The following is a 25,529-nucleotide window of genomic DNA, read 5'->3' as shown; positions in this document are numbered from 1 at the left end:
CATGTGAATTATAACTTTTGACTAAAATAAGTGTGTTTAGAGTCGTTTTATTGCCTGAAATTGGTTGAAATAGAAGCTTCCGAGTAAGAGAAAAAGTCTGTAAAAATGGCAATTTTGGTCACATTGAGGATTTAAAAAGTAGTTATTCAACATGAGGGACAATCCAAATGACATTTTGAATCAATTTTTCTACAGTCTAAAAATCTATTTTCTGATGAAAAACGATGACCCGTGACCTGTCGAACTTTCTCCAGATGGTCAGAAATGGTGATTTTTTAATGTTAAATATTTTGACTGTAAATGACTATTGCATGTGAATTATCACTTTTGGAACTAAAATAAGTGTGTTTAGTGTCATTTTAATGCCTGAAATTGGTAGAAATAGAAGCTTCTGAGTAGGAGAAAAAGTCTGTAAAAATGGCAATTTTGGTCACATTGAGGCTTTAAAAAGTAATTTTTCAACATGAGGTACAATCCAAATGACATTTTGAATCAATTTTTCTACAGTCCAAAAAATCTATTTTCTGATGAAAAACGATGATCCGTGACCTGTCGAAATTTGTCCAGATGGTCAGAAATGGTAATTTTTTAATGTTAAATATTTTGACTGTAAATGACTATTGCATGTGAATTATCACTTCTGAAACAAAAATAAGGGTGTTTAGAGTCATTTTAATGCCTGAAATTGGTCGAAATAGAAGCTTCTGAGTAGGAGAAAAAGTCTGTAAAAATGGCAATTTTGGTCAAATTGTGGCTTTAAAAAGTAATTATTCAACAGGAGGCACAATACAAATGACATTTTGAATCAATTTTTCTACAGTCCAAAAAATCTATTTTCTGATGAAAAACGATGATCCGTGACCTGTCGAACTTTGTCCAGATGGTCAGAAATGGTGATTTTTTAATGTTAAATATTTTGACTGTAAATGACTATTGCATGTGAGTAATCACTTTTGGAACTAAAATAAGTGTGTTTAGAGTCATTTTAATGCCTGAAATTGATCGACATAGAAGCTTCTGAGTAGGAGAAAAAGTCTGTAAACTTGGCAATTTTGGTCACATTGAGGCTTTAAAAAGTAGTTATTCAACACGAGGCACAATCCAAATGACATTTTGAATCAATTTTTCTACAGTCCAAAAAATCAATTTTCTGATGAAAAACGATGATCCGTAACCTGTCGAACTTTCTCCAGATGGTCAGAAATGGTAATTTTTTAATGTTTAATTTTTGGACTGTAAATGACTATTGCATGTGAGTTATAACTTTTGGATCTAAAATAAGTGTGTTTAGAGTCATTTTAATGCCTGAAATTGGTTGAAATAGAAGCTTCCGAGTAAGAGAAAAAGTCTGTAAAAATGGCAATTTTGGTCACATTGAGGCTTTAAAAAGTAGTTATTCAACATGAGGCACAATACAAATGACATTTTGAATCAATTTTTCTAAAGTCCAAAAAATAAATTTTCTGATGAAAAACGATGAACCGTGACCTGTCGAACTTTCTCCAGATGGTCAGAAATGTTAATTTTTTAATGTTTAATTTTTGAACTGTAAATGACTATTGCATGTGAATTATAACTTTTGGAACTAAAATAAGTGTGTTTAGAGTCATTTTAATGCCTGAAATTGGTTGAAATGGAAGCTTCCTAGTAAGAGAAAAAGTCTGTAAAAATGGCAATTTTGTTCACATTGAGGATTTAAAAAGTAGTTATTCAACATGAGGCACAATACAAATGACATTTTGAATCAATTTTTCTACAGTCCAAAAAATCTATTTTCTGATGAAAAAGGATGACCCGTGACCTGTCGAACTTTGTCCAGATGGTCAGAAATGGTGATATTTTAATGGTAAATATTTTGACTGTAAATGACTATTGCATGTGAATTATCACTTTTGGAATTAAAATAAGTGTGTTTAGAGTCATTTTAATGCCTGAAATTGGTCGAAATAGAAGCTTCTGAGTAGGAGAAAAAGTCTGTAAATATGGCAATTTTGGTCACATTGAGGCTTTAAAAAGTAGTTATTCAACATGAGGCACAATCCAAATGACATTTTGAATCAATTTTTCTACAGTCCAAAAAATCAATTTTATGATGAAAAACGATGATCCGTGACCTGTCTAACTTTGTCCAGATGGTCAGAAATGGTAATTTTTTAATGTTAAATATTTTGACTGTAAATGACTATTGCTTGTGAATTATCACTTCTGAAACTGAAATAGGTGTGTTTAGAGTCATTTTAATGCCTGAAATTGGTCGAAATAGAAGCCTCTGAGTAGGAGAAAAAGTCTGTAAAAATGGCAATTTTGGTCACATTGAGGCTTTAAAACGTAGTTATTCAACATGAGGCACAATACAAATGACATTTTAAATCAATTTTTCTTAAAGTCCAAAAAATACATTTTCTGATGAAAAACGATGACACGTGACCTGTCGAACTTTCTCCAGATGGTCAGAAATGGTAATTTTTTAATGTTAAATATTTTGACTGTAAATGACTATTGCATGTGAATTATCACTTCTGAAACTAAAATAAGTGTGTTTAGAGTCATTTAAATGCCTGAAATTGGTTGAAATAGAAGCTTACGAGTAAGAGAAAAAGTCTGTAAAAATGGCAATTTTGGTCACATTGAGGATTTAAAAAGTAGTTATTCAACATGAGGGACAATCCAAATGACATTTTGAATCAATTTTTCTACAGTCTAAAAAATCTATTTTCTGATGAAAAACGATGACCCGTGACCTGTCGAACTTTCTCCAGATGGTCAGAAATGGTGATTTTTTAATGTTAAATATTTTGACTGTAAATGACTATTGCATGTGAATTATCACTTTTGGAACTAAAATAAGTGTGTTTAGTGTCATTTTAATGCCTGAAATTGGTAGAAATAGAAGCTTCTGAGTAGGAGAAAAAGTCTGTAAAAATGGCAATTTTGGTCACATTGAGGCTTTAAAAAGTAATTTTTCAACATGAGGTACAATCCAAATGACATTTTGAATCAATTTTTCTACAGTCCAAAAAATCAATTTTCTGATGAAGAACGATGATCCGTGACCTGTCGAACTTTGTCCAGATGGTCAGAAATGGTAATTTTTTAATGTTAAATATTTTGACTGTAAATGACTATTGCATGTGAATTATCACTTCTGAAACAAAAATAAGGGTGTTTAGAGTCATTTTAATGCCTGTAATTGGTCGAAATAGAAGCCTCTGAGTAGGAGAAAAAGTCTGTAAAAATGGCAATTTTGGTCACACTGAGGCTTTAAAAAGTAGTTATTCACCATGAGGCACAATACAAATGACATTTTGAATCAATTTTTCTACAGTCCCAAAAATCTATTTTCTGATGAAAAACGATGATCCGTGACCTGTCGAACTTTGTCCAGATGGTCAGAAATGGTGATTTTTCAATGTTAAATATTTTGACTGTAAATGACTATTGCATCTGAATTATCATTTTTGGAACTAAAAGAAGTGTATTTAGAGTCATTTTAATGCCTGAAATTGATCGAAATAGAAGCTTCTGAGTAGGAGAAAAAGTCTGTAAACTTTGCAATTTTGGTCACATTGAGGCTTTAAAAAGTAGTTATTCAACATGAGGCACAATCCAAATGACATTTTGAATCAATTTTTCTACAGTCCAAAAAATCAATTTTCTGATAAAAAACGATGATCTGTGACCTGTCTAACTTTGTCCAGATGGTCAGAAATGGTAATTTTTTAATGTTAAATATTTTGACTGTAAATGACTATTGCATGTGAGTTATAACTTTTGGAACTAAAATAAGTGTGTTTAGAGTCATTTTAATGCCTGAAATTGGTTGAAATAGAAGCTTCCGAGTAAGAGAAAAAGTCTGTAAAAATGGCAATTTTGGTCACATTGAGGCTTTAAAAAGTAGTTTTTCAACATGAGGCACAATACAAATGACATTTTGAATCAATTTTTCTAAAGTCCAAAAAATAAATTTTCTGATGAAAAACGATGAACCGTGACCTGTCGAACTTTCTCCAGATGGTCAGAAATGTTCATTTTTTAATGTTTAATTTTTGAACTGTAAAAGACTATTGCATGTGAATTATAACTTTTGGAACTAAAATAAGTGTGTTTAGAGTCATTTTAATGCCTGAAATTGGTTGAAATAGAAGCTTCCTAGTAAGAGAAAAAGTCTGTAAAAATGGCAATTTTGGTCACATTGAGGCTTTAAAAAGTAGTTATTCAACATGAGGCACAATACAAATGACATTTTGACTCAATTTTTCTACAGTCCAAAAAATCTATTTTCTGATGAAAAAGGATGACCCGTGACCTGTCGAACTTTGTCCAGATGGTCAGAAATGGTGATATTTTAATGGTAAATAGTTTGACTGTAAATGACTATTGCATGTGAATTATCACTTTTGGAATTAAAATAAGTGTGTTTAGAGTCATTTTAATGCCTGAAATTGGTCGAAATAGAAGCTTCTGAGTAGGAGAAAAAGTCTGTAAATATGGCAATTTTGGTCACATTGAGGCTTTAAAAAGTAATTTTTCAACATGAGGTACAATCCAAATGACATTTTGAATCAATTTTTCTACAGTCCAAAAAATCTATTTTCTGATGAAAAACGATGATCCGTGACCTGTCGAAATTTGTCCAGATGGTCAGAAATGGTAATTTTTTAATGTTAAATATTTTGACTGTAAATGACTATTGCATGTGAATTATCACTTCTGAAACAAAAATAAGGGTGTTTAGAGTCATTTTAATGCCTGAAATTGGTCGAAATAGAAGCTTCTGAGTAGGAGAAAAAGTCTGTAAAAATGGCAATTTTGGTCAAATTGTGGCTTTAAAAAGTAGTTATTCAACATGAGGCACAATACAAATGACATTTTGAATCAATTTTTCTACAGTCCAAAAAATCTATTTTCTGATGAAAAACGATGATCCGTGACCTGTCGAACTTTGTCCAGATGGTCAGAAATGGTGATTTTTTAATGTTAAATATTTTGACTGTAAATGACTATTGCATGTGAGTTATCACTTTTGGAACTAAAATAAGTGTGTTTAGAGTCATTTTAATGCCTGAAATTGATCGAAATAGAAGCTTCTGAGTAGGAGAAAAAGTCTGTAAACTTGGCAATTTTGGTCACATTGAGGCTCTAAAAAGTAGTTATTCAAAATGAGGCACAATCCAAATGACATTTTGAATCAATTTTTCTACAGTCCAAAAAATCTATTTTCTGATGAAAAACGATGATCCGTGACCTGTCGAAATTTGTCCAGATGGTCAGAAATGGTAATTTTTTAATATTAAATATTTTGACTGTAAATGACTATTGCATGTGAATTATCACTTCTGAAACAGAAATAAGTGTGTTTAGAGTCATTTTAATGCCTGAAATTGGTCGAAATAGAAGCTTCTGAGTAGGAGAAAAAGTCTGTAAACTTGGCAATTTTGGTCACATTGAGGCTTTAAAAAGTAGTTATTCAACATGAGGCACAATCCAAATGACATTTTGAATCAATTTTTCTACAGTCCAAAAAATCAATTTTCTGATGAAAGACGATGATCCGTGACCTGTCTAACTTTCTCCAGATGGTCAGAAATGGTAATTTTTTAATATTTAATTTTTGGACTGTAAATGACTATTGCATGTGAGTTATAACTTTTGGAACTAAAATAAGTGTGTTTAGAGTCATTTTAATGCCTGAAATTGGTTGAAATAGAAGCTTCCGAGTAAGAGAAAAAGTCTGTAAAAATGGCAATTTTGGTCACATTGAGGCTTTAAAAAGTAGTTATTCAACATGAGGCACAATACATATGACATTTTGAATCAATTTTTCTAAAGTCCAAAAAATCTATTTTCTGATGAAAAACGATGATCCGTAACCTGTCGAACTTTCTCCAGATGGTCAGAAATGGTAATTTTTTAATGTTTAATTTTTGGACTGTAAATGACTATTGCATGTGAGTTATAACTTTTGGAACTAAAATAAGTGTGTTTAGAGTCATTTTAATGCCTGAAATTGGTTGAAATAGAAGCTTCCGAGTAAGAGAAAAAGTCTGTAAAAATGGCAATGTTGGTCACATTGAGGCTTTAAAAAGTAGTTATTCAACATGAGGCACAATACAAATGACATTTTGAATCAATTTTTCTAAAGTCCAAAAAATAAATTTTCTGATGAAAAACGATGAACCGTGACCTGTCGAACTTTCTCCAGATGGTCAGAAATGTTAATTTTTTAATGTTTAATTTTTGAACTGTAAATGACTATTGCATGTGAATTATAACTTTTGGAACTAAAATAAGTGTGTTTAGAGTCATTTTAATGCCTGAAATTGGTTGAAATAGAAGCTTCCTAGTAAGAGAAAAAGTCTGTAAAAATGGCAATTTTGTTCACATTGAGGATTTAAAAAGTAGTTATTCAACATGAGGCACAATACAAATGACATTTTGAATCAATTTTTCTACAGTCCAAAAAATCTATTTTCTGATGAAAAAGGATGACCCGTGACCTGTCTAACTTTGTCCAGATGGTCAGAAATGGTAATTTTTTAATGTTAAATATTTTGACTGTAAATGACTATTGCTTGTGAATTATCACTTCTGAAACTGAAATAGGTGTGTTTAGAGTCATTTTAATGCCTGAAATTGGTCGAAATAGAAGCCTTTGAGTAGGAGAAAAAGTCTGTAAAAATGGCAATTTTGGTCACATTGAGGCTTTAAAAAGTAGTTATTCAACATGAGGCACAATACAAATGACATTTTGAATCAATTTTTCTAAAGTCCAAAAAATCAATTTTCTGATGAAAAACGATGACTCGTGACCTGTCGAACTTTCTCCAGATGGTCAGAAATGGTAACTTTTTTATGTTTAATTTTTGGACTGTAAATGACTATTGCATGTGAGTTATAACTTTTGGAACTAAAATAAGTGTGTTTAGAGTAATTTTAATGCCTGAAATTGGTTGAAATTGAAGCTTCCGAGTAAGAGAAAAAGTCTGTAAATATGGCAATTTTGGTCACATTGAGGCTTTAAAACGTAGTTATTCAACATGAGGCACAATACAAATGACATTTTGAATCAATTTTTCTACAGTCCAAAAAATCTATTTTCTGATGAAAAAGGATGACCCGTGACCTGTCGAACTTTGTCCAGATGGTCAGAAATGGTGATATTTTAATGGTAAATATTTTGACTGTAAATGACTATTGCATGTGAATTATCACTTTTGGAACTAAAATAAGTGTGTTTAGAGTCATTTTAATGCCTGAAATTGGTTGAAATAGAAGCTTCTGAGTAGGAGAAAAAGTCTGTAAATATGGCAATTTTGGTCACATTGAGGCTTTAAAAAGTAGTTATTCAACATGAGGCACAATACAAATGACGTTTTGAATCAATTTTTCTAAAGTCCAAAAAATCTATTTTCTGATGAAAAACGATGATCCGTGACCTGTCGAACTTTCTCCAGATGGTCAGAAATGGTTATTTTTTAATGTTTAATTTTTGGACTGTAAATGACTATTGCATGTGAGTTATAACTTTTGGAACTAAAATAAGTGTGTATAGAGTCATTTTAATGCCTGAAATTCGTTGAAATAGAAGCTTCCGAGTAAGAGAAAAAGTCTGTAAAAATGGCAATTTTGGTCACATTGAGGCTTTAAAAAGTAGTTATTCAACATGAGGCACAATACAAATGACATTTTAAATCAATTTTTCTTAAAGTCCAAAAAATACATTTTCTGATGAAAAACGATGACACGTGACCTGTCGAACTTTCTCCAGATGGTCAGAAATGGTAATTTTTTAATGTTAAATATTTTGACTGTAAATGACTATTGCATGTGAATTATCACTTCTGAAACTAAAATAAGTGTGTTTAGAGTCATTTTAATGCCTGAAATTGGTTGAAATAGAAGCTTCCGAGTAAGAGAAAAAGTCTGTAAAAATGGCAATTTTGGTCACATTGAGGCTTTAAAAAGTAGTTATTCAACATGAGGCACAATACAAATGACATTTTGAATCAATTTTTCTAAAGTCCCAAAAATACATTTTCTGATGAAAAACGATGAACCGTGACCTGTCGAACTTTCTCCAGATGGTAAGAAATGGTAATTTTTTAATGTTTAATTTTTGGACTGTAAATGACTATCGCATGTGAATTATAACTTTTGACTAAAATAAGTGTGTTTAGAGTCATTTTAATGCCTGAAATTGGTTGAAATAGAAGCTTCCGAGTAAGAGAAAAAGTCTGTAAAAATGGCAATTTTGGTCACATTGAGGATTTAAAAAGTAGTTATTCAACATGAGGGACAATCCAAATGACATTTTGAATCAATTTTTCTACAGTCTAAAAAATCTATTTTCTGATGAAAAACGATGACCCGTGACCTGTCGAACTTTCTCCAGATGGTCAGAAATGGTGATTTTTTAATGTTAAATATTTTGACTGTAAATGACTATTGCATGTGAATTATCACTTTTGGAACTAAAATAAGTGTGTTTAGTGTCATTTTAATGCCTGAAATTGGTAGAAATAGAAGCTTCTGAGTAGGAGAAAAAGTCTGTAAAAATGGCAATTTTGGTCACATTGAGGCTTTAAAAAGTAATTTTTCAACATGAGGTACAATCCAAATGACATTTTGAATCAATTTTTCTACAGTCCAAAAAATCTATTTTCTGATGAAAAACGATGATCCGTGACCTGTCGAAATTTGTCCAGATGGTCAGAAATGGTAATTTTTTAATGTTAAATATTTTGACTGTAAATGACTATTGCATGTGAATTATCACTTCTGAAACAAAAATAAGGGTGTTTAGAGTCATTTTAATGCCTGAAATTGGTCGAAATAGAAGCTTCTGAGTAGGAGAAAAAGTCTGTAAAAATGGCAATTTTGGTCAAATTGTGGCTTTAAAAAGTAGTTATTCAACATGAGGCACAATACAAATGACATTTTGAATCAATTTTTCTACAGTCCAAAAAATCTATTTTCTGATGAAAAACGATGATCCGTGACCTGTCGAACTTTGTCCAGATGGTCAGAAATGGTGATTTTTTAATGTTAAATATTTTGACTGTAAATGACTATTGCATGTGAGTAATCACTTTTGGAACTAAAATAAGTGTGTTTAGAGTCATTTTAATGCCTGAAATTGATCGACATAGAAGCTTCTGAGTAGGAGAAAAAGTCTGTAAACTTGGCAATTTTGGTCACATTGAGGCTTTAAAAAGTAGTTATTCAACACGAGGCACAATCCAAATGACATTTTGAATCAATTTTTCTACAGTCCAAAAAATCAATTTTCTGATGAAAAACGATGATCCGTGACCTGTCTAACTTTGTCCAGATGGTCAGAAATGGTAATTTTTTAATATTAAATATTTTGACTGTAAATGACTATTGCATGTGAATTATCACTTCTGAAACTGAAATAAGTGTGTTTAGAGTCATTTTAATGCCTGAAATTGGTCGAAATAGAAGCTTCTGAGTAAGAGAAAAAGTCTGTAAAAATGGCAATTTTGGTCACATTGAAGCTTTAAAAAGTAGTTATTCAACATGAGGCACAATACAAATGACATTTTGAATCAATTTTTCTAAAGTCCAAAAAATCTATTTTCTGATGAAAAACGATGATCCGTAACCTGTCGAACTTTCTCCAGATGGTCAGAAATGGTAATTTTTTAATGTTTAATTTTTGGACTGTAAATGACTATTGCATGTGAGTTATAACTTTTGGAACTAAAATAAGTGTGTTTAGAGTCATTTTAATGCCTGAAATTGGTTGAAATAGAAGCTTCCGAGTAAGAGAAAAAGTCTGTAAAAATGGCAATTTTGGTCACATTGAGGCTTTAAAAAGTAGTTATTCAACATGAGGCACAATACAAATGACATTTTGAATCAATTTTTCTAAAGTCCAAAAAATAAATTTTCTGATGAAAAACGATGAACCCTGACCTGTCGAACTTTCTCCAGATGGTCAGAAATGTTAATTTTTTAATGTTTAATTTTTGAACTGTAAATGACTATTGCATGTGAATTATAACTTTTGGAACTAAAATAAGTGTGTTTAGAGTCATTTTAATGCCTGAAATTGGTTGAAATGGAAGCTTCCTAGTAAGAGAAAAAGTCTGTAAAAATGGCAATTTTGTTCACATTGAGGATTTAAAAAGTAGTTATTCAACATGAGGCACAATACAAATGACATTTTGAATCAATTTTTCTACAGTCCAAAAAATCTATTTTCTGATGAAAAAGGATGACCCGTGACCTGTCGAACTTTGTCCAGATGGTCAGAAATGGTGATATTTTAATGGTAAATATTTTGACTGTAAATGACTATTGCATGTGAATTATCACTTTTGGAATTAAAATAAGTGTGTTTAGAGTCATTTTAATGCCTGAAATTGGTCGAAATAGAAGCTTCTGAGTAGGAGAAAAAGTCTGTAAATATGGCAATTTTGGTCACATTGAGGCTTTAAAAAGTAGTTATTCAACATGAGGCACAATCCAAATGACATTTTGAATCAATTTTTCTACAGTCCAAAAAATCAATTTTATGATGAAAAACGATGATCCGTGACCTGTCTAACTTTGTCCAGATGGTCAGAAATGGTAATTTTTTAATGTTAAATATTTTGACTGTAAATGACTATTGCTTGTGAATTATCACTTCTGAAACTGAAATAGGTGTGTTTAGAGTCATTTTAATGCCTGAAATTGGTCGAAATAGAAGCCTCTGAGTAGGAGAAAAAGTCTGTAAAAATGGCAATTTTGGTCACATTGAGGCTTTAAAACGTAGTTATTCAACATGAGGCACAATACAAATGACATTTTAAATCAATTTTTCTTAAAGTCCAAAAAATACATTTTCTGATGAAAAACGATGACACGTGACCTGTCGAACTTTCTCCAGATGGTCAGAAATGGTAATTTTTTAATGTTAAATATTTTGACTGTAAATGACTATTGCATGTGAATTATCACTTCTGAAACTAAAATAAGTGTGTTTAGAGTCATTTAAATGCCTGAAATTGGTTGAAATAGAAGCTTACGAGTAAGAGAAAAAGTCTGTAAAAATGGCAATTTTGGTCACATTGAGGATTTAAAAAGTAGTTATTCAACATGAGGCACAATACAAATGACATTTTGAATCAATTTTTCTACAGTCCAAAAAATCTATTTTCTGATGAAAAACGATGATCCGTGACCTGTCGAACTTTGTCCAGATGGTCAGAAATGGTGATTTTTTAATGTTAAATATTTTGACTGTAAATGACTATTGCATGTGAGTAATCACTTTTGGAACTAAAATAAGTGTGTTTAGAGTCATTTTAATGCCTGAAATTGATCGACATAGAAGCTTCTGAGTAGGAGAAAAAGTCTGTAAACTTGGCAATTTTGGTCACATTGAGGCTTTAAAAAGTAGTTATTCAACACGAGGCACAATCCAAATGACATTTTGAATCAATTTTTCTACAGTCCAAAAAATCAATTTTCTGATGAAAAACGATGATCCGTGACCTGTCTAACTTTGTCCAGATGGTCAGAAATGGTAATTTTTTAATATTAAATATTTTGACTGTAAATGACTATTGCATGTGAATTATCACTTCTGAAACTGAAATAAGTGTGTTTAGAGTCATTTTAATGCCTGAAATTGGTCAAAATAGAAGCTTCTGAGTAAGAGAAAAAGTCTGTAAAAATGGCAATTTTGGTCACATTGAGGCTTTAAAAAGTAGTTATTCAACATGAGGCACAATACAAATGACATTGTGAATCAATTTTTCTAAAGTCCAAAAAATCTATTTTCTGATGAAAAACGATGATCCGTAACCTGTCGAACTTTCTCCAGATGGTCAGAAATGGTAATTTTTTAATGTTTAATTTTTGGACTGTAAATGACTATTGCATGTGAGTTATAACTTTTGGAACTAAAATAAGTGTGTTTAGAGTCATTTTAATGCCTGAAATTGGTTGAAATAGAAGCTTCCGAGTAAGAGAAAAAGTCTGTAAAAATGGCAATTTTGGTCACATTGAGGCTTTAAAAAGTAGTTATTCAACATGAGGCACAATACAAATGACATTTTGAATCAATTTTTCTAAAGTCCAAAAAATAAATTTTCTGATGAAAAACGATGAACTGTGACCTGTCGAACTTTCTCCAGATGGTCAGAAATGTTAATTTTTTAATGTTTAATTTTTGAACTGTAAATGACTATTGCATGTGAATTATAACTTTTGGAACTAAAATAAGTGTGTTTAGAGTCATTTTAATGCCTGAAATTGGTTGAAATGGAAGCTTCCTAGTAAGAGAAAAAGTCTGTAAAAATGGCAATTTTGTTCACATTGAGGATTTAAAAAGTAGTTATTCAACATGAGGCACAATACAAATGACATTTTGAATCAATTTTTCTACAGTCCAAAAAATCTATTTTCTGATGAAAAAGGATGACCCGTGACCTGTCGAACTTTGTCCAGATGGTCAGAAATGGTGATATTTTAATGGTAAATATTTTGACTGTAAATGACTATTGCATGTGAATTATCACTTTTGGAATTAAAATAAGTGTGTTTAGAGTCATTTTAATGCCTGAAATTGGTCGAAATAGAAGCTTCTGAGTAGGAGAAAAAATCTGTAAAAATGGCAATTTTGGTCAAATTGTGGCTTTAAAAAGTAGTTATTCAACATGAGGCACAATACAAATGACATTTTGAATCAATTTTTCTACAGTCCAAAAAATCTATTTTCTGATGAAAAACGATGATCCGTGACCTGTCGAACTTTGTCCAGATGGTCAGAAATGGTGATTTTTTAATGTTAAATATTTTGACTGTAAATGACTATTGCATGTGAGTAATCACTTTTGGAACTAAAATAAGTGTGTTTAGAGTCATTTTAATGCCTGAAATTGATCGACATAGAAGCTTCTGAGTAGGAGAAAAAGTCTGTAAACTTGGCAATTTTGGTCACATTGAGGCTTTAAAAAGTAGTTATTCAACACGAGGCACAATCCAAATGACATTTTGAATCAATTTTTCTACAGTCCAAAAGATCAATTTTCTGATGAAAAACGATGATCCGTGACCTGTCTAACTTTGTCCAGATGGTCAGAAATGGTAATTTTTTAATATTAAATATTTTGACTGTAAATGACTATTGCATGTGAATTATCACTTCTGAAACTGAAATAAGTGTGTTTAGAGTCATTTTAATGCCTGAAATTGGTCGAAATAGAAGCTTCTGAGTAAGAGAAAAAGTCTGTAAAAATGGCAATTTTGGTCACATTGAGGCTTTAAAAAGTAGTTATTCAACATGAGGCACAATACAAATGACATTTTGAATCAATTTTTCTAAAGTCCAAAAAATCTATTTTCTGATGAAAAACGATGATCCGTAACCTGTCGAACTTTCTCCAGATGGTCAGAAATGGTAATTTTTTAATGTTTAATTTTTGGACTGTAAATGACTATTGCATGTGAGTTATAACTTTTGGAACTAAAATAAGTGTGTTTAGAGTCATTTTAATGCCTGAAATTGGTTGAAATAGAAGCTTCCGAGTAAGAGAAAAAGTCTGTAAAAATGGCAATTTTGGTCACATTGAGGCTTTAAAAAGTAGTTATTCAACATGAGGCACAATACAAATGACATTTTGAATCAATTTTTCTAAAGTCCAAAAAATAAATTTTTTGATGAAAAACGATGAACCGTGACCTGTCGAACTTTCTCCAGATGGTCAGAAATGTTAATTTTTTAATGTTTAATTTTTGAACTGTAAATGACTATTGCATGTGAATTATAACTTTTGGAACTAAAATAAGTGTGTTTAGAGTCATTTTAATGCCTGAAATTGGTTGAAATGGAAGCTTCCTAGTAAGAGAAAAAGTCTGTAAAAATGGCAATTTTGTTCACATTGAGGATTTAAAAAGTAGTTATTCAACATGAGGCACAATACAAATGACATTTTGAATCAATTTTTCTACAGTCCAAAAAATCTATTTTCTGATGAAAAAGGATGACCCGTGACCTGTCGAACTTTGTCCAGATGGTCAGAAATGGTGATATTTTAATGGTAAATATTTTGACTGTAAATGACTATTGCATGTGAATTATCACTTTTGGAATTAAAATAAGTGTGTTTAGAGTCATTTTAATGCCTGAAATTGGTCGAAATAGAAGCTTCTGAGTAGGAGAAAAAGTCTGTAAATATGGCAATTTTGGTCACATTGAGGCTTTAAAAAGTAGTTATTCAACATGAGGCACAATCCAAATGACATTTTGAATCAATTTTTCTACAGTCCAAAAAATCAATTTTATGATGAAAAACGATGATCCGTGACCTGTCTAACTTTGTCCAGATGGTCAGAAATGGTAATTTTTTAATGTTAAATATTTTGACTGTAAATGACTATTGCTTGTGAATTATCACTTCTGAAACTGAAATAGGTGTGTTTAGAGTCATTTTAATGCCTGAAATTGGTCGAAATAGAAGCCTCTGAGTAGGAGAAAAAGTCTGTAAAAATGGCAATTTTGGTCACATTGAGGCTTTAAAACGTAGTTATTCAACATGAGGCACAATACAAATGACATTTTAAATCAATTTTTCTTAAAGTCCAAAAAATACATTTTCTGATGAAAAACGATGACACGTGACCTGTCGAACTTTCTCCAGATGGTCAGAAATGGTAATTTTTTAATGTTAAATATTTTGACTGTAAATGACTATTGCATGTGAATTATCACTTCTGAAACTAAAATAAGTGTGTTTAGAGTCATTTAAATCCCTGAAATTGGTTGAAATAGAAGCTTACGAGTAAGAGAAAAAGTCTGTAAAAATGGCAATTTTGGTCACATTGAGGATTTAAAAAGTAGTTATTCAACATGAGGCACAATACAAATGACATTTTGAATCAATTTTTCTACAGTCCAAAAAATCTATTTTCTGATGAAAAACGATGATCCGTGACCTGTCGAACTTTGTCCAGATGGTCAGAAATGGTGATTTTTTAATGTTAAATATTTTGACTGTAAATGACTATTGCATGTGAGTAATCACTTTTGGAACTAAAATAAGTGTGTTTAGAGTCATTTTAATGCCTGAAATTGATCGACATAGAAGCTTCTGAGTAGGAGAAAAAGTCTGTAAACTTGGCAATTTTGGTCACATTGAGGCTTTAAAAAGTAGTTATTCAACACGAGGCACAATCCAAATGACATTTTGAATCAATTTTTCTACAGTCCAAAAAATCAATTTTCTGATGAAAAACGATGATCCGTGACCTGTCTAACTTTGTCCAGATGGTCAGAAATGGTAATTTTTTAATATTAAATATTTTGACTGTAAATGACTATTGCATGTGAATTATCACTTCTGAAACTGAAATAAGTGTGTTTAGAGTCATTTTAATGCCTGAAATTGGTCGAAATAGAAGCTTCTGAGTAAGAGAAAAAGTCTGTAAAAATGGCAATTTTGGTCACATTGAGGCTTTAAAAAGTAGTTATTCAACATGAGGCACAATACAAATGACATTGTGAATCAATTTTTCTAAAGTCCAAAAAATCTATTTTCTGATGAAAAACGATGATCCGTAACCTGTCGAACTTTCTCCAGATGGTCAGAAATGGTAATTTTTTAATGTTTAATTTTTGGACTGTAAATGACTATTGCATGTGAGTTATAACTTTTGGAACTAAAATAAGTGTGTTTAGAGTCATTTTAATGCCTGAAATTGGTTGAAATAGAAGCTTCCGAGTAAGAGAAAAAGTCTGTAAAAATGGCAATTTTGGTCACATTGAGGCTTTAAAAAGTAGTTATTCAACATGAGGCACAATACAAATGACATTTTGAATCAATTTTTCTAAAGTCCAAAAAATAAATTTTCTGATGAAAAACGATGAACTGTGACCTGTCGAACTTTCTCCAGATGGTCAGAAATGTTAATTTTTTAATGTTTAATTTTTGAACTGTAAATGACTATTGCATGTGAATTATAACTTTTGGAACTAAAATAAGTGTGTTTAGAGTCATTTTAATGCCTGAAATTGGTTGAAATGGAAGCTTCCTAGTAAGAGAAAAAGTCTGTAAAAATGGCAATTTTGTTCACATTGAGGATTTAAAAAGTAGTTATTCAACATGAGGCACAATACAAATGACATTTTGAATCAATTTTTCTACAGTCCAAAAAATCTATTTTCTGATGAAAAAGGATGACCCGTGACCTGTCGAACTTTGTCCAGATGGTCAGAAATGGTGATATTTTAATGGTAAATATTTTGACTGTAAATGACTATTGCATGTGAATTATCACTTTTGGAATTAAAATAAGTGTGTTTAGAGTCATTTTAATGCCTGAAATTGGTCGAAATAGAAGCTTCTGAGTAGGAGAAAAAGTCTGTAAATATGGCAATTTTGGTCACATTGATGCTTTAAAAAGTAATTTTTCAACATGAGGTACAATCCAAATGACATTTTGAATCATTTTTTCTACAGTCCAAAAAATCTATTTTCTGATGAAAAACGATGATCCGTGACCTGTCGAAATTTGTCCAGATGGTCAGAAATGGTAATTTTTTAATGTTAAATATTTTGACTGTAAATGACTATTGCATGTGAATTATCACTTCTGAAACAAAAATGAGGGTGTTTAGAGTCATTTTAATGCCTGAAATTGGTCGAAATAGAAGCTTCTGAGTAGGAGAAAAAGTCTGTAAAAATGGCAATTTTGGTCAAATTGTGGCTTTAAAAAGTAGTTATTCAACATGAGGCACAATACAAATGACATTTTGAATCAATTTTTCTACAGTCCAAAAAATCTATTTTCTGATGAAAAACGATGATCCGTGACCTGTCGAACTTTGTCCAGATGGTCAGAAATGGTGATATTTTAATGGTAAATATTTTGACTGTAAATGACTATTGCATGTGAGTTATAACTTTTGGAACTAAAATAAGTGTGTTTAGAGTCATTTTAATGCCTGAAATTGGTTGAAATAGAAGCTTCCGAGTAAGAGAAAAAGTCTGTAAATATGGCAATTTTGGTCACATTGAGGCTTTAAAAAGTAATTTTTCAACATGAGGTACAATCCAAATGACATTTTGAATCATTTTTTCTACAGTCCAAAAAATCTATTTTCTGATGAAAAACGATGATCCGTGACCTGTCGAAATTTGTCCAGATGGTCAGAAATGGTAATTTTTTAATGTTAAATATTTTGACTGTAAATGACTATTGCATGTGAATTATCACTTCTGAAACAAAAATAAGGGTGTTTAGAGTCATTTTAATGCCTGAAATTGGTCGAAATAGAAGCTTCTGAGTAGGAGAAAAAGTCTGTAAAAATTGCAATTTTGGTCAAATTGTGGCTTTAAAAAGTAGTTATTCAACATGAGGCACAATACAAATGACATTTTGAATCAATTTTTCTACAGTCCAAAAAATCTATTTTCTGATGAAAAAGGATGACCCGTGACCTGTCGAACTTTGTCCAGATGGTCAGAAATGGTGATATTTTAATGGTAAATATTTTGACTGTAAATGACTATTGCATGTGAATTATCACTTTTGGAATTAAAATAAGTGTGTTTAGAGTCATTTTAATGCCTGAAATTGGTCGAAATAGAAGCTTCTGAGTAGGAGAAAAAGTCTGTAAATATGGCAATTTTGGTCACATTGAGGCTTTAAAAAGTAGTTATTCAACATGAGGCACAATCCAAATGACATTTTGAATCAATTTTTCTACAGTCCAAAAAATCTATTTTCTGATGAAAAACGATGATCCGTGACCTGTCGAACTTTGTCCAGATGGTCAGAAATGGTGATATTTTAATGGTAAATATTTTGACTGTAAATGACTATTGCATGTGAGTTATAACTTTTGGAACTAAAATAAGTGTGTTTAGAGTCATTTTAATGCCTGAAATTGGTTGAAATAGACGCTTCCGAGTAAGAGAAAAAGTCTGTAAATATGGCAATTTTGGTCACATTGAGGCTTTAAAAAGTAGTTATTCAACATGAGGCACAATACAAATGACATTTTGAATCAATTTTTCTAAAGTCCAATAAATCTATTTTCTGATGAAAAACGATGATCCGTAACCTGTCGAACTTTCTCCAGATGGTCAGAAATGGTAATTTTTTAATATTAAATATTTTGACTGTAAATGACTATTGCATGTGAATTATCACTTCTGAAACAGAAATAAGTGTGTTTAGAGTCATTTTAATGCCTGAAATTGGTCGAAATAGAAGCTTCTGAGTAGGAGAAAAAGTCTGTAAACTTGGCAATTTTGGTCACATTGAGGCTTTAAAAAGTAGTTATTCAACATGAGGCACAATCCAAATGACATTTTGAATCAATTTTTCTACAGTCCAAAAAATCAATTTTCTGATGAAAGACGATGATCCGTGACCTGTCTAACTTTCTCCAGATGGTCAGAAATGGTAATTTTTTAATATTTAATTTTTGGACTGTAAATGACTATTGCATGTGAGTTATAACTTTTGGAACTAAAATAAGTGTGTTTAGAGTCATTTTAATGCCTGAAATTGGTTGAAATAGATGCTTCCGAGTAAGAGAAAAAGTCTGTAAAAATGGCAATTTTGGTCACATTGAGGCTTTAAAAAGTAGTTATTCAACATGAGGCACAATACAAATGACATTTTGAATCAATTTTTCTAAAGTCCAAAAAATCTATTTTCTGATGAAAAACGATGATCCGTAACCTGTCGAACTTTCTCCAGATGGTCAGAAATGGTAATTTTTTAATGTTTAATTTTTGGACTGTAAATGACTATTGCATGTGAGTTATAACTTTTGGAACTAAAATAAGTGTGTTTAGAGTCATTTTAATGCCTGAAATTGGTTGAAATAGAAGCTTCCGAGTAAGAGAAAAAGTCTGTAAAAATGGCAATTTTGGTCACATTGAGGCTTTAAAAAGTAGTTATTCAACATGAGGCACAATACAAATGACATTTTGAATCAATTTTTCTAAAGTCCAAAAAATAAATTTTCTGATGAAAAACGATGAACCGTGACCTGTCGAACTTTCTCCAGATGGTCAGAAATGTTAATTTTTTAATGTTTAATTTTTGAACTGTAAATGACTATTGCATGTGAATTATAACTTTTGGAACTAAAATAAGTGTGTTTAGAGTCATTTTAATGCCTGAAATTGGTTGAAATAGAAGCTTCCTAGTAAGAGAAAAAGTCTGTAAAAATGGCAATTTTGTTCACATTGAGGATTTAAAAAGTAGTTATTCAACATGAGGCACAATACAAATGACATTTTGAATCAATTTTTCTACAGTCCAAAAAATCTATTTTCTGATGAAAAAGGATGACCCGTGACCTGTCTAACTTTGTCCAGATGGTCAGAAATGGTAATTTTTTAATGTTAAATATTTTGACTGTAAATGACTATTGCTTGTGAATTATCACTTCTGAAACTGAAATAGGTGTGTTTAGAGTCATTTTAATGCCTGAAATTGGTTGAAATAGAAGCCTCTGAGTAGGAGAAAAAGTCTGTAAAAATGGCAATTTTGGTCACATTGAGGCTTTAAAAAGTAGTTATTCAACATGAAGCACAATACAAATGACATTTTGAATCAATTTTTCTACAGTCCAAAAAATCTATTTTCTGATGAAAAACGATGATCCGTAACCTGTCGAACTTTCTCCAGATGGTCAGAAATGGTAATTTTTTAATGTTTAATTTTTGGACTGTAAATGACTATTGCATGTGAGTTATAACTTTTGGAACTAAAATAAGTGTGTTTATAGTCATTTTAATGCCTGAAATTGGTTGAAATAGAAGCTTCCGAGTAAGTGAAAAAGTCTGTAAAAATGGCAATTTTGGTCACATTGAGGCTTTAAAAATTAGTTATTCAACATGAGGCACAATACAAATGATATTTTGAATCAATTTTTCTAAAGTCCAAAAAAGAAATTTTCTAATGAAAAACGATGACCCGTGACCTGTCGAACTTTCTCCAGATGGTCAGAAATGGTAATTTTTTAATGTTTAATTTTTGGACTGTAAATGACTATTGCATGTGAATTATAACTTTTGGAACTAAAATAAGTGTGTTTAGAGTCATTTTAATGCCTGAAATTGGTTGAAATAGAAGCTTCCTAGTAAGAGAAAAAGTCTGTAAAAATGGCAATTTTGTTCACATTGAGGATTTAAAAAGTAGTTATTCAACATGAGGCACAATACAAATGACATTTTGAATCAATTTTTCTACAGTCCAAAAAATCTATTTTCTGATGAAAAAGGATGACCCGTGACCTGTCGAACTTTGTCCAGATGGTCAGAAATGGTGATATTTTAATGGTAAATATTTTTACTGTAAATGACTATTTCATGTGAATTATCACTTTTGGAACTAAAATAAGTGTGTTTAGAGTCATTTTAATGCCTGAAATTGGTTGAAATAGAAGCTTCTGAGTAGCAGAAAAAGTCTGTAAATATGGCAATTTTGGTCACATTGAGGCTTTAAAAAGTAGTTATTCAACATGAGGCACAATCCAAATGACATTTTGAATCAATTTTTCTACAGTCCAAAAAATCAATTTTCTGATGAAAAACGATGATCCGTGACCTGTCTAACTTTGTCCAGATGGTCAGAAATGGTAATTTTTTAATGTTAAATATTTTGACTGTAAATGACTATTGCCTGTGAATTATCGCTTCTGAAACTGAAATAAGTGTGTTTAGAGTCATTTTATTGCCTGAAATTGGTCGAAATAGAAGCCTCTGAGTAGGAGAAAAAGTCTGTAAAAATGGCAATTTTGGTCACATTGAGGCTTTAAAAAGTAGTTATTCAACATGAGGCACAATACAAATGACATTTTGAATCAATTTTTCTAAAGTCCAAAAAATCTATTTTCTGATGAAAAACGATGATCCGTGACCTGTCGAACTTTCTCCAGATGGTCAGAAATGGTAATTTTTTAATGTTTAATTTTTGGACTGTAAATGACTATTGCATGTGAGTTATAACTTTTGGAACTAAAATAAGTGTGTTTAGAGTCATTTTAATGCCTGAAATTCGTTGAAATAGAAGCTTCCGAGTAAGAGAAAAGTCTGTAAAAATGACAATTTTGGTCACATTGAGGCTTTAAAAAGTAGTTATTCAACATGAGGCACAATACAAATGACATTTTGAATCAATTTTTCTAAAGTCCAAAAAATTTATTTTCTGATGAAAAACGATGATCTTTCTGTCGAACTTTCTCCAGATGGTCAGAAATGGTAATTTTTTAATGTTTAATTTTTGGACTGTAAATGACTATTGCATGTGAGTTATAACTTTTGGAACTAAAATAAGTGTGTTTAGAGTCATTTTAATGCCTGAAATTGGTTGAAATAGAAGCTTCCGAGTAAGAGAAAAAGTCTGTAAAAATGGCAATTTTGGTCACATTGAGGCTTTAAAAAGTAGTTATTCAACATGAGGCACAATACAAATGACATTTTGAATCAATTTTTCTAAAGTCCAAAAAATCTATTTTCTGATGAAAAACGATGATCCGTAACCTGTCGAACTTTCTCCAGATGGTCAGAAATGGTAATTTTTTAATGTTTAATTTTTGGACTGTAAATGACTATTGCATGTGAGTTATAACTTTTGGAACTAAAATAAGTGTGTTTAGAGTCATTTTAATGCCTGAAATTGGTTGAAATAGAAGCTTCCGAGTAAGAGAAAAAGTCTGTAAAAATGGCAATTTTGTTCACATTGAGGATATAAAAAGTAGTTATTCAACATGAGGCACAATACAAATGACATTTTGAATCAATTTTCTACAGTCCAAAAAATCTATTTTCTGATGAATAAGGATGACTCGTGACCTGTCGAACTTTGTCCAGATGGTCAGAAATGGTAATTTTTTAATGTTAAATATTTTGACTGTAAATGACTATTGCATGTGAATTATCACTTCTGAAACTGAAATAAGTGTGTTTAGAGTCATTTTAATGCCTGAAATTGGTCGAAATAGAAGCCTCTGAGTGGGAGAAAAAGTCTGTAAAAATGGCAATTTTGGTCACATTGAGGCTTTAAAAAGTAGTTATTCAACATGAGGCACAATACAAATGATATTTTGAATCAATTTTTCTAAAGTCCAAAAAATCAATTTTCTGATGAAAAACGATGACCCGTGACCTGTCGAACTTTCTCCAGATGGTCAGAAATGGTAATTTGTTAATGTTAAATATTTTGATTGTAAATGACTATTGCATGTGAATTATCACTCCTGAAACTAAAATAAGTGTGTTTAGAGTCATTTTAAAACCTGAAATTGGCGAAATAGAAGCTTCTGAGTAGGAGAAAAAGTCTGTACAAATGGCAATTTTGGTCACATTGAGGCTTTAAAAAGTAGTTATTCAACATGAGGCACAATCCAAATGACATTTTGAATCAATTTTTCTACAGTCCAAAAAATCAATTTTCTGATGAAAGACGATGATCCGTGACCTGTCTAACTTTCTCCAGATCGTCAGAAATGGTAATTTTTTAATGTTTAATTTTTGGACTGTAAATGACTATTGCATGTGAGTTATAACTTTTGGAACTAAAATAAGTGTGTTTAGAGTCATTTTAATGCCTGAAATTGGTTGAAATAGAAGCTTCCGAGTAAGTGAAAAAGTCTGTAAAAGTGGCAATTTTGGTCACATTGAGGCTTTAAAAATTAGTTATTCAACATGAGGCACAATACAAATGACATTTTGAATCAATTTTTCTAAAGTCCAAAAAATAAATTTTCTAATGAAAAATGATGAATCGTGACCTGTCGAACTTTCTCCAGATGGTCAGAAATGGTAATTTTTTAATGTTTAATTTTTGGACTGTAAATGACTATTGCATGTGAATTATAACTTTTGGAACTAAAATAAGTGTGTTTAGAGTCATTTTAATGCCTGAAATTGGTTGAAATAGAAGCTTCCTAGTAAGAGAAAAAGTCTGTAAAAATGGCAATTTTGTTCACATTGAGGATTTAAAAAGTAGTTATTCAACATGAGGCACAATACAAATGACATTTTGAATCAATTTTTCTACAGTCCAAAAAATCTATTTTCTGATGAAAAAGGATGACCCGTGACCTGTCGAACTTTGTCCAGATGGTCAGAAATGGTGATATTTTAATGGTAAATATTATGACTGTAAATGACTATTGCATGTGAATTATCACTTTTGGAACTAAAATAAGTGTGTTTATAGTCATTTTAATGCCTGAAATTGGTTGAAATAGAAGCTTCCGAGTAAGAGAAAAAGTCTGTAAAAATGGCAATTTTGGTCACATTGAGGCTTTAAAAAGTAGTTATTCAATATGAGGCACAATACAAATGATATTTTGAATCAATTTTTCTACAGTCCAAAAAATCAATTTTCTGATGAAAGACGATGATCCGTGACCTGTCTAACTTTCTCCAGATCGTCAGAAATGGTAGTTTTTTAATGTTTAATTTTTGGACTGTAAATGACTATTGCATGTGAGTTATAACTTTTGGAACTAAAATAAGTTTGTTTAGAGTCATTTTAATGCCTGAAATTGGTTGAAATAGAAGCTTCCGAGTAAGAGAAAAAGTCTGTAAAAATGGCAATTTTGGTCACATTGAGGCTTTAAAAATAGTTATTCAACATGAGGCACAATACAAATGACATTTTGAATCAATTTTTCTAAAGTCCAAAAAATAAATTTTCTGATGGAAAACGATGAACCGTGACCTGTCGAACTTTCTCCAGATGGTCAGAAATGGTAATTTTTTAATGTTTAATTGTTGGACTGTAAATGACTATTGCATGTGAATTATCAATTTTGGAACTAAAATAAGTGTGTTTAGAGTCATTTTAATGCCTGAAATTGGTTGAAATAGAAGCTTCTGAGTAGGAGAAAAAGTCTGTAAATATGGCAATTTTGGTCACATTGAGGCTTTAAAAAGTAGTTATTCAACATGAGGCACAATCCAAATGACATTTTGAATCAATTTTTCTACAGTCCAAAAAATCAATTTTCTGATGAAAAACGATGATCCGTGACCTGTCTAACTTTGTCCAGATGGTCAGAAATGGTAATTTTTTAATGTTAAATATTTTGACTGTAAATGACTATTGCATGTGAATTCTCGCTTCTGAAACTGAAATAAGTGTGTTTAGAGTCATTTTAATGCCTGAAATTGGTCGAAATAGAAGCCTCTGAGTAGGAGAAAAAGTCTGTAAAAATGGCAATTTTGGTCACATTGAGGCTTTAAAAAGTAGTTATTCAACATGAAGCACAATACAAATGACATTTTGAATCAATTTTTCTAAAGTCCAAAAAATTTTCTGATGAAAAACGATGACCCGTGACCTGTCGAACTTTCTCCAGATGGTCAGAAATGGTAAGATTTTTATTGTTAAATATTTTTACTGTAAATGAATATTGCATGTGAATGATCACTTTTGGAACTAAAATAAGTGTGTTTAGAGTCATTTTAATGCCTGAAATTGGTCGAAATTGAAGCTTCTGTGTAGGAGAAAAAGTCTGTAAAAGTGGCAATTTTAGTCACATTGAGGCTTCAAATGACATTTTGAATCAATTATTCTAAAGTCCAAAAAATCTATTTTCTGATGAAAAACGATGATCCGTAACCTGTGGAACTTTCTCCAGATGGTCAGAAATGGTAATTTTTTAATGTTTAATTTTTGGACTGTAAATGACTATTGCATGTGAGTTATAACTTTTGGAACTAAAATAAGTGTGTTTAGAGTCATTTTAATGCCTGAAATTGGTTGAAATAGAAGCTTCCGAGTAAGAGAAAAAGTCTGTAAAAATTGCAATTTTGGTCACATTGAGGCTTTAAAAAGTAGGTTTTCAACATGAGGCACAATACAAATGACATTTTGAATCAATTTTTCTAAAGTCCAAAAAATCTATTTTCTGATGAAAAACGATGAACCGTGACCTGTCGAACTTTCTCCAGATGGTAAGAAATGGTAATTTTTTAATGTTTAATTTTTGGACTGTAAATGACTATTGCATGTGAGTTATAACTTTTGGAACTAAAATAAGTGTGTTTAGAGTCATTTTAATGCCTGAAATTGGTTGAAATAGAAGCTTCCGAGTAAGAGAAAAAGTCTGTAAAAATGGCAATTTTGGTCACATTGAGGCTTTAAAAAGTAGTTATTCAACATGAGGCACAATACAAATGACATTTTGAATCAATTTTTCTAAAGTCCAAAAAATCTATTTTCTGATGAAAAACGATGATCCGTAACCTGTCGAACTTTCTCCAGATGGTCAGAAATGGTAATTTTTTAATGTTTAATTTTTGGACTGTAAATGACTATTGCATGTGAGTTATAACTTTTGGAACTAAAATAAGTGTGTTTAGAGTCATTTTAATGCCTGAAATTGGTTGAAATAGAAGCTTCCGAGTAAGAGAAAAAGTCTGTAAAAATGGCAATTTTGTTCACATTGAGGATATAAAAAGTAGTTATTCAACATGAGGCACAATACAAATGACATTTTGAATCAATTTTCTACAGTCCAAAAAATCTATTTTCTGATG

Source organism: Triturus cristatus, chromosome 2_2, assembly GCF_964204655.1.
Source record: "Triturus cristatus chromosome 2_2, aTriCri1.1, whole genome shotgun sequence".
In the NCBI taxonomy this organism is placed as follows: domain Eukaryota; kingdom Metazoa; phylum Chordata; class Amphibia; order Caudata; family Salamandridae; genus Triturus; species Triturus cristatus.
This window is presented reverse-complemented; position numbering follows the sequence as displayed.